We start from the raw sequence: 10,835 nt of genomic DNA, 5'->3' as shown, positions 1-10,835 counted from the left end.
GACACAAAAAAGTAGAAGGACATCCCATGTTCCTGGATTGGAAGGATTAATATAATCAAAATGGCAATTCCACTCAAATTAATCTACATATTTAACGTAATTCCAATCAAAACACCAGAGACATTCTTCACAGATCTAGAAAATACAATCGTAGAATTTGTCTGGAATCATAAAAGACCTCTTATTGCCAAAGCAATTCTGCACACAGCTATAAAGCTATGGTAATCAAACAGCATGATACTGGCACAAAAACAGACATGTGGACCAATGGAACAGAATAAAGACCCCAGAAATAAACCCCAAAGCTTACAGTCAACTGATTTTTGACAAAAGACACCAGTCAATCCATTGGGAAAAGAAAAACCTCTTTAGCAAATGGTGCTGGAAAAACTGGGTATCCACCTGCAGAAAGATGAAACTGAGTCCTCTCCTTTCACCATTAACAAAAATCAACTCAAATGGATAAAAGATCTAAACCTAAAACCTCAAACTATAAAACCACTGGTGGAAAACACTAGGAAAACTCTGGGAGACATTGGGGTAGCAGAGATTTCTTAAATAAGATTCCCAAAGCATGGGCAATAATCCCTAAAATAGACAAATGGGACTATATCGGATTAAGAAGTTTCTGCACAAGAAAGGAAACAGTAATTATTGTGATTCAACAACCCTCAGAATGAGAGAATATTTTTGTAAAACACCTCAGATAAGGGACTGATAACTGAAATACACAGGGAACTCAAGCAGCTTACTCAGAAAAAAAAAAAAAAAAACCCATTTAAAAGATGGGAAAATGAGCTGAACAAAAATCTAAGGAAGACATATGAACAGCAAAAAAAGCATATGAGGAAATGCTCAACATCCCTTATAATAAGGGAGATACATATTAAAACCACAATTCTTCCTCCCTCATCAACCATAAAAATAAAGTCAAATAAAATGATTCTAAAAAAAAAGATGAGAAAATGAGCTGAGCAAAAATCTCTGTAAGGAAGACATACAAACAGCCAAAAAGCATATGAGGAAATGCTCAACATCCCTCATCATAAGGGAGATTCAGATTAAAACCACAATGAGATATCACCTAACCTCTGTCAGAATAGCAAAGGTTAAAAATACAAAAGGTCTAAGTGTTGGCAGGGTAGTGGTGAAAGGGGAACTTTCCTCCACTGTTGGTGGCAATGCAAACTGGTTCAATCACTGTGGAAATCAATATGGACGTTCCTCGAATAGCTACAAATAGAACTACCATATGATCCAGCAATCCCACTTCTGGGTATCTACCCAAAGAACAGGAGAATGCTCAGTCAGAAAAGCGCTTGCACATCTATGTTTATTGCAGCATTATTCACAATTGCCAAGACATGGAACCAACCCAAATGTCCACAAACAAATGAATGAATTGAAAAACTATGGCACATATACTCCATGGAATACTATTCAGCCATAAAAACCAAAAAGGCCCTGGAATTTGATAGAGGGTGGACAAATATGGAAGATTTGTTGCTGAGTGAAGTAAGTCAGGCTATGAGAGACATTGTATGTCTCCACTTAACATATATGTACTGTCTGTACTCTATGGTAGAGACTGAAAGACTGGAGAACATAAAAGTATTAAAAATTGTAATGGACCCTAGAGACAAAGTGAAAAGAGAGTGTAGGAGGGGAAGAGCATAGGAAATTTTGGGGGGAGATGCAGAGGTAAGACACTTGTAGGAGACAGGTAAAGTTTATTATCTGTTGACAAGGATGTGTGTGGTGGTCTCAACTGGGCTGTACTGAGGTGTATATCATGCTGAGTAAAGTCTCTTCACAATCTAAATGATGTATAATGATTTAATGTATGAATAATAAATAAAACCCCCCAGGGGGAATGGTCACACTGCAATCCCTTCTCCTCCATTCTCCTCTCAGGATCTTGGGCACGCATGCATACGCACCCAGCGTGAATTTAAGCCACCAGGTCCGAGACTCGAACTGCGGTCGACTACGTGGGAGTCCAGCGACATAGCCATTACGCTAACTGCTGGTCCCGTACATGTATAGTATTCTCAACTGAACTGGTCTGAGAAGTATTTCATGTTAGGTAAATTCTTTTTACAAGCCAAATGATGTATAGTGATCGAATGTTTAAAAAAATGAGAATAAATAATGATAATAATAATCTGAAAAAAAAGAAAAGCCATTTAATGATGATGATGTGGATAGTAATGTCTTTATCTTAACTGATAGGCATGGTAATCATGCAGGAAAAAGAAATGTTATACACTGTAAAGATATAAGTGATTAAATGTAATATAAAAAAAATAATAAAAGAAAGGGAAAAAAAGAGAAAATCACACCAGGTGAGTACAAGAAAATCAGAGGAGGAGCATGGGGACAGGGGAGACTGCAGTGTGGCTATCCCCCACTGGGGGTGATTTCTCACTTTCCCTCTCACTGTCTCTCTCTGGCAAGCATATGCACCCTCTGGCAAAACCTAAATGTATATAATATATATAATTTTTTCATAATGTTAAAGAACTATCTCTGAAAGAATATATATACATATGTATTTCCATAATGTTAAAACTCTCTCTGAAAGTAATCAAATTAACAGCTCTCTAATCTAGTCCATTTTTTTTCTATAGGTAGCCTCTTACATTCCACACTGTTCCAGAGGAAATTTTCTTTTCTTTTCTTTTCTTTTTTTTTTCTTTTTTTGAGAGATTTTTGCTATAGGGTGCATGTGCTCACCAGAGATACAGGATTGACTGCAAGTTGAATTCCAGGGCTGGCCAGTCTAAAACGTACCTGGCACATGGGCATGACCCATCTCTGTCCAATGAGTACATATACCCTCTAGCAAAGTTTTTTTAAAAAAATAAGTAGTAGGAGAAGAGGAGAGATCCCACCACCATCATCCATCATGCCGCACACACAAGCACTGAGGAAAGGCCATGTGAGAATATAGTAAGAGGTCAGCTGTCTGCAAGCCAGGAAAAGAGCCTTCACTAGGAACCAACGGCTGGCACCTTAATCTTAGATTTTCCAGTCTCCAGAACCATGAGAAACTAAATTTGCATTGTTTAAGCCACCATGTCTATGGTATTTTGTCATAACAGACTAAGCTAACACAGCCAGCTTGATGAGTGAAAAATGAACTCATTGTTCTATTAATTAATTTGATCTTTAGGGAGATCATTTTGTCTATGGCCACTTTTCATATCCCTGGGAAAATTCCAAGACTACTGGGGGGACTTTAAAGTGAAATGTTATAAAAATCATAACACATAGAGAACTAGAATAAAGATCATTTCCACAAAGCTAGAATTACGTTCCTTAGAGTACTGCATTTTTTTCTTATTTAAAAAAATTTTTAGAGAGACATTTTTACTATAGAGTGCATACCTTTGCCTGAAAGAGAGAGAGATACAGAAAGTGAGAAATCACCCCCCAGGGGGTATGGCCACAGCACAATCCCTTCTCTATTCTCCTCTCAAGAACTTGGGCATGCACGCACACGTGCCAAACGTGAGTTAAGCCGCTGGGTCCGGAACACAAACTGTGGTCAACTACATGGGAGTCCAGTGATGTAATCATTACACCATATGCTGGTCCCCATTTTTGAAACATCTGTATCTGGGCAGCAGGTGGTATGGTGGCTAAGGGCACTGGACTCTCACATGGCTAACCACAGTTTGAGTCCTGTACCTGGTGTCTTGCTTTCTCACTTTCCCTCTTTCTCTCTCACTCTGTTCCTCTCTGGTCAAATGAAAATAAATAAATAGTTAAGTAAAATAATTCTTCTTAAAATTCTTTTTATTAATTTTATGTATTCATTCATTTCTTTTCATTTGACCAGCGAGAGAGCAAGAGAGTGAGAAAGTGAGAATGCAAGCCACCAGGTCCGGGACTTGAACCATGGTCAACCATGTGGGACTGTCCAGAACCTTAACCACCACACCACCTGCTGGTCCCTTTTTTAAAAAATTATTTATTATTTTTATTTATTCATTCTAAAATAATTCTTAATAAAACACACATCCGTATCAATCAGAATAAATGTTTTTGCTGAAATCCATTTATGTAAATTCCCTTTGCTTTTAGTCTCCACTTGTCTCTTTTTAAAGACCTTAATACACTGCCACCAAGGTAACAAGAAAACTCTTTTGCATTTGTATATATATAGTTTGCAACATGTGTGCTAAAACTATTTGATCCCTTCAAGCACCATAATAGGTAGGTGATATTGAGGCTGACTGGACAGTATGGATGGGGGAAGGAACTTATTATTGACTTACTGACTTGGAGGATATGAAGGTGCCAAGGCTAAAACATGAAAACATGTTGAAGTCAGCATACTCGGGTCTCCATGTAAACCTCACCAAGGCCTTCTACAATCCACACACACACATGCACACACACACACAAAATAGGTAGGAGTAAACTGAAGATAATTTTACCTCTTTGTATCTAGAAAAGAGATGTGAGCTGAGAAGAGTTCAAATGTGACCAGCCCAAGCAGAGGCCTGCAGCTAAGGCAACAATACTCCTTCCTCTATGGGTAATGATGTTCTAATAAGCAACTGCAGGCAAATGAAGTCAACAATTCTCAGAAGCAGAGCAGCATCTAGTTAAGTAAGCAGCACCCAGGGGAAGGTCTGGGGAGGTGTTTGGAAGGGACTTCCAAGATCAGAATGAGGGAGGTCTTACTATTGTACAGAAAGGTTGGGTCTGCTTGTGAGAAATGATCATAAATATACAGTAGTTATTATATGTATATTATCCAATATATGGAAAAGGAAACAAAGTTCAGAGACCCGAAATAGCTCCCCCAGAATCACACAACTGTTAGTGCCAAAATTTGAACTCAGATCTTCAGACTTGAACCTATGAATGAATTTTCTTGGCTTCAAAGCCTCCATCTTAAATAGACTACATTTTTTTGAGGACTGCTTCAGAACCCATTTTTTATTGCCCATTGCACAGATTGTGCATTTCTTTGCCAAGTGAATTCTATGCTAAAGTGCATTGTGGAGATGCCATTAGTCCATTAGTGAGTATGTGTGTTCTTTTTTTTTTTTTTAAGAATTATTTATTTAATTTTATTTATTATTATAATTATTTTTAAAATTTTACTATAGGGTGAGAAAGAGAAAGAGAGAGAGAAAGTGAGAAAGCAAGCTGCCTGGTCTGGGAATCAAACCATGGTCAGCCATGTAGAAGTCCAGTGCCTTAACCACCACATCATCTGATGGCTCCGAATATACTGTTTTTTACCAGATGTATCCCAATGGAAATGGATGGATATCCATTGGCCCAGTATCAGTACACTCAGTCACACTGTACTCTTCTATCTCTGGCACTCACCCAGCTTATTCCCAACTAAAGACCTAGAAGTTAGCGTAATGGCTATGTCGCTGGACTCCCACGTAGTTGACCGTGGTTCGTGTCCTGGACCCGGTGGCTTAAACCAACTAAAGACCTTGGCTGTAATTGTTTTCTGTGCCTGAGTTGTCCTTCTTCTCCCAATATTCTTATGAATAGCACCTTCTTGTCAAGACAATTTAAATATCACCTCTTTAGAAAGGATCTTCCTGACTACCCCATCTAAGTGGGACATTTATTGACTGGTGTATTCATTCATGAAAGTAGTTTCATAAGAGCAGGAACCAGATTTTTCTTTTCTTTTCTTTTCTTTTTGGATAGGTTTTTGCTATAGGGCATGTGCACTCGCCAGACAGACAGAGACAAAGAGACAGAAAGTGAGAAATCACCCTCCAGGGTGGATGGCCATGCCACAATCCCTTCTCCTCTGTTCTCCTCTCGGGATCTTGGGCACACACGCACACGCACCCAGCATGAGTTTTTTAAGCCGCCGGGTCCAGGATGCAAACCGCAGTCGACCACATGGGAGTCCAGCGACATAGACATTACGCTAACTGCTGGTCCCAGGAACCAGATTTATCTTACTGAGGACATTCCTTGTGTCAACCACCTGGTGAAGCTGAGGACCCAGAAGCTGAGGACCCACCATCTCAAAGAGTTTAGAAGATGGTGGAGCAGCTAATGTAGGGAGCCTGGCTTCTGAAATATTTCATGGAGCTTAATAACACATCTGCCATCCCCTGCCAACCAACAAGAAATTGTGACATAAGAAAGAAAGAAATATTGAGTCTGCCATTGAAACTCTTGGGCTATTTGGTACAATGTTTAACCTCTTCTAACAAATACATGACTAAACTGCATAGAATTCTACTTAATCTCTCTTTGCCTTACTACAGATAACTCAAAGTTTAAGATTCAGTTCACTTACCTCCTCCAGGAAGATTTCCTTGACTTCCACCTGGCTGGTTTTTGTGTTTTCACAAGCACCATAGGCACTATTTCAACCTGTACTTACCACATTGCATTACATATTATGTTCCCCACACTTGTGACTATGCTTTTTCTATCAGAAACTGTATCTTTTTCTCCTTTGTGTCTTCATGGCCTATTAGGGTGTCCCACACCATAATAAGTCTTTGTTAAATAAACAAATCTTGGGTAGACAGTTCAGGTTTTAATAAAGGTCAATATTATTCCTTTGTAATGGTTAATAGTATTAGAAACATTTAGAATTTGAGACAAAAAGTGGGGGAAAGGTTTGCAAGTATGAATTCATTTGTATGAAAAGAAACCCTGGTGCTACTTGGACTGAATAAAGACACAATAATCATTACATAATTCCAGAAAATAGAGATGCATCTAGAAAAATACTACTTTTAACCCTGTTGATATCAATCCAATAAATATTGAAGACACATTATGAAAAAATAACTGTGCCAAATAAGAAAGAAGACAATACTTCTGCCAGTTAACATTTCATAATTTTTAAAGAAGTATTTTATTTAACTGTATTTATTTTCATTTTAATTTGACCAGATTGGGGAGGGGGGAGAGAAATGAAAAGTGAGAAAGCAAGCCACCAGGTCTGGGACTCAAACCATGGTCAGCCATATGGGAATTCAGCCCCCTTAACCACCACACCACCTGCTGGCCCCAACATTTCATAATTTTATGACTTTGTGATTGTGAACACCCACATAAGATATTTTTAAAACTTGGCAGTTACATTGGGAAGATTTACATCCAGAACCAAGCATTATGGAAATAGAGCTTGCATGGATTTCTTTCATCACAGTTTCACTACAAACCAGCACCACTGAGTCATTTGTAGATTCTAACCATTCATTTAGTGGTTTCTCCTAAGTGGATTGGACAGTCATATGCCACCTGGCAGCTTCAAGGTGTGGGTTATCTGTCCTTTTCCCTAGGGACAAGTAGCCATTCCTCAAGCACATGCACACTCACAGAAAAGGTGTGAGGAAAGACCTTTGGCAAGAGAAGCCTCTAGCACAGCAGGCTGAGTCTCTGTACAGAGTTGGGATTGTTGACCCACTGATTGTGTCTGAAAGCCTTTTCAGTCACACAAAACCCTGGTTTCACCATTAGCATATCAGAGGTGGCGCAGTGGTGGGAAATGCTACAGGCAACAAAGGACACGGCGCAGTAGCATTGTCTCATTGGTGCTTACAGAAGCAGAAAAAGCGATAATCGGACCAGGGCTGCGATGATGGACAGATGGAGACATACTTTCTCAAGGGACAGTCTTTCACTCCTCCATCCCCCACCACCACTTCTGCCATTCTCAAGACTGCCCACCCCCTTCCATAGGCACAGTTCCTCAATCAGTATAAAAGGAAAAGCCAGAATCAAAACCTCACTGTAGCTAAAATGAAGACACATTTTCACCTTTAACTTGAACCATGACTAGAAGGGATTTGCAATTTTTTTCAGACTTGAAAGTCTTATTTGAAACATAACGTGATGCTAAACAGGCGAGTCAGTTGCCAGTTACTAATAGCGTCATAGACAGACTCACTCTTTATGTTGCTGCAGCACCTCTTCCCAGGAATCAGCCATCTTATTATTTTCTATTAAAAGGGAAAAAAGACATTTAGTGAAAAAGCAACTTTACATTTTTATTGTCCTAAATGATTTCCCATCTCTGAAGTTTGAAACCAGGGTTCTGAACTCTATAGTAATGGCTCTCAACTGGGGGTTATTTTGCTCCAAGGGAATATTGGGCAATGTCTGGAGACTTTTTCTAGTTGTCAAAGTTGGGGGGAGGCAGGACCAACAGATGACATAATGGTCAGGTCACTGGACTCCCACGTAGTAGACCGCGGTTTGGGTCCCGACCCGGTGGCTTAAAATTCATGCCAGGTACGCATGTGTGCATACCCAAAATTCCAAGAGGAGAATGAAGAAGGGACTGTGGCACGGCCATCCCTCTTGGGGGGTGATTTCTTGCTTTCTATCTCTCTGTTTCTCTGGTGAGCACACATGCCCTATAGCAAGAGTCTCTCCTTAAAAAAAAGAAGTTGGGAGAAGGAGTGCTACTGGCACTTGGTGGGTTGAAGTCAGAGATGCTACTAAAGATGCTACCATGTACAGGACAGCCCCACAATAAAGACTTATTTGGCTCAAAATGTCAATAAGCCAAGACTGAGAAACTCTGATCTATACCTTCTTTGTGAATATAATTTATATGAATATAAATTCATATCTAGTCAATTGCTATTGATAAATGAGTACCTTGAGGGACTTAGATCCCTATGCTCACTTTATTATTTTATTGTTCGAATTCTGAACAGTTTTTGACAAAGAAATAGGGCCCAAATTACAATTTCTTATCTTTGGCTACATAATTGAAAGATCTGATCTAAGCAGTGTGTGTACAATTTTAGAAAATTAACTGAGCATAGAGGGGTAAAAATTCCCCTACATGCTGTAATTTGACTTTCTTATAGCCAACAATATGTCTTTTACTTCATGCTCAGATGAGTCTTAAATATACTCCAAATGTCATAAAATTTGATTGAAGAATTATTTTTCCTCATTTGGAAATATTTATAACCTCTTAGAAAATGACATATAGGAGTATACTATATATATTGTTCAATTATATACATAAATGTATAATCAAATTTAGATTTAAAATCACATCTAATAGTAGGTTTGTATTTAACAGCACATTTGCCTGAATCAAAGTTTTTCCAGTTCAATATTTATTATTCAGAATACTTATAATCAAATGTATATACATATACATATGTGTAGGTGGGTATAGATGTACAGAGAAAGATATACACTTTTTCTTTCTTATATGGCACATGTGCTTGCTGGAAACAGAGAGACAACATGATAATAGGGAAAATTAGAAAGCACCCCCCAAGGGGGATGGCCATATCACAATCCCTTTTCCTCCATTCTCCTCTGGGGAATCTGGACACTAGTGCATACGCCGCCAGTTTGCTTCTCAAGTCACAGGAATTTGACCCACATAATCAGGCATGTGGGATACAGTTGCCTTAACCTCCACACCATCTGCTGACATATATATATATATTTTTTTTTTTCAGATACAAGTTGTTTTATCCAAGAAGCTATACATTGACCAAACCACTCCAGATTCAAAACACTGAGGATTACTAATCACTAGTCATTCTATTCATTGGCATACAATTTTGATAACTTCCTTTTATACAGAGTACAGTAGGGTTTTTATTTTCTCTTTTTTTGTAGAGAGATTTTTGCTATAGGGTGCATGTGCTTGCCAGAGAGATAGAGAGAAATAGAGAGAAATAGAGACAGAAAGCGAGAAATCACCCCTCAGGGGGATGGCCATGCCACAATCCCTTCTCCTCCATTCTCTTCCCAGGATTTTGATCATGCATGCACATGTGCCCAGCATGAGTTTTAAGCTGCTGGATCTGGGACTCCAACCATGGTCAAGTACGTGAGAGTCCAGCGTCATAACCATTAAGCCATTTGTAGGTCCCACAGCGTATAGTAGAATTCGTATGCCAGAAAAAAAAAAACAGATGATTACTAATGGACTTTATAAAGAGGAATATAAAGACCAAAGTAATCACCTTAATTAACCTTCAATTATCTTATGGTATAGTTTGCATCATAAACAGTTTTTGCCTTAAAAATATTAATTAAATTACTCTATTGTTTAGGAAATAATCAAGCATAAGATACTTTGGGAATCAGAGTTATGTTCTCTGGTGAAGATATTTCACCATTTATAAACATAGTAGCACTTTCTATAAGATGCAGTGTCTGTCATATATTCTATCACATATATTCCTATTATAATCACCCAGGTCTTAAAGGGGAACTCATGTCTTAGGCCCCACTTTGACTGAATCAGAATCTCTGAGGACAGGTCCCAGGCAATGGTATTAAAACAAAACAAAACAAAATAATATACTCACTGGTCCACATAATTTCTAGAGAAATTATTTTAAAATGTGCAAAATAGGTGAGAGCAGGGTTTGGTGATTTCTGTCTTTTTTTTTTTTTAACATTGATTCATTTATTTGTTTGTTGGATTTTCAAGTTGCCAGGTCTGGGACTCAAACTGTAGTTCACCATATTGGAATTCAGTGTCTTAACCACCATACCACCTGCTGGTCCTCATGATTCCTGTCTTAAACAATTAAAAAACATATTTGCATTAAAAATCACTGCTTTTACATAAGAACTACTACTAAAAGCTACTGTTAAATGGAGAGCTTAAACCTGGGCAATAAAGAGGGACCAGCAGATAGCATAATGGCTACATTGTTGAATTCCCATGTAGTCGACTGCAGTTCAAGTCCTAGACCCCGTGGCTTAAACTCACGCCAGGCGCATATACGTGTGTGCCCAAGATCCCGAGAGGAGAATACAGGAGAAGGAATTGCAGCGTGGCCATCCCCCCTGGGGGGGGGGGGGCTTCTCGCTTTCTGTTTCTCTGT

Source organism: Tupaia chinensis, unplaced genomic scaffold (assembly GCF_000334495.1).
Source record: "Tupaia chinensis unplaced genomic scaffold, TupChi_1.0 Scaffold150243_1, whole genome shotgun sequence".
Lineage (NCBI taxonomy): Eukaryota > Metazoa > Chordata > Mammalia > Scandentia > Tupaiidae > Tupaia > Tupaia belangeri.
Note: the sequence above shows the minus strand (reverse complement) of the source record.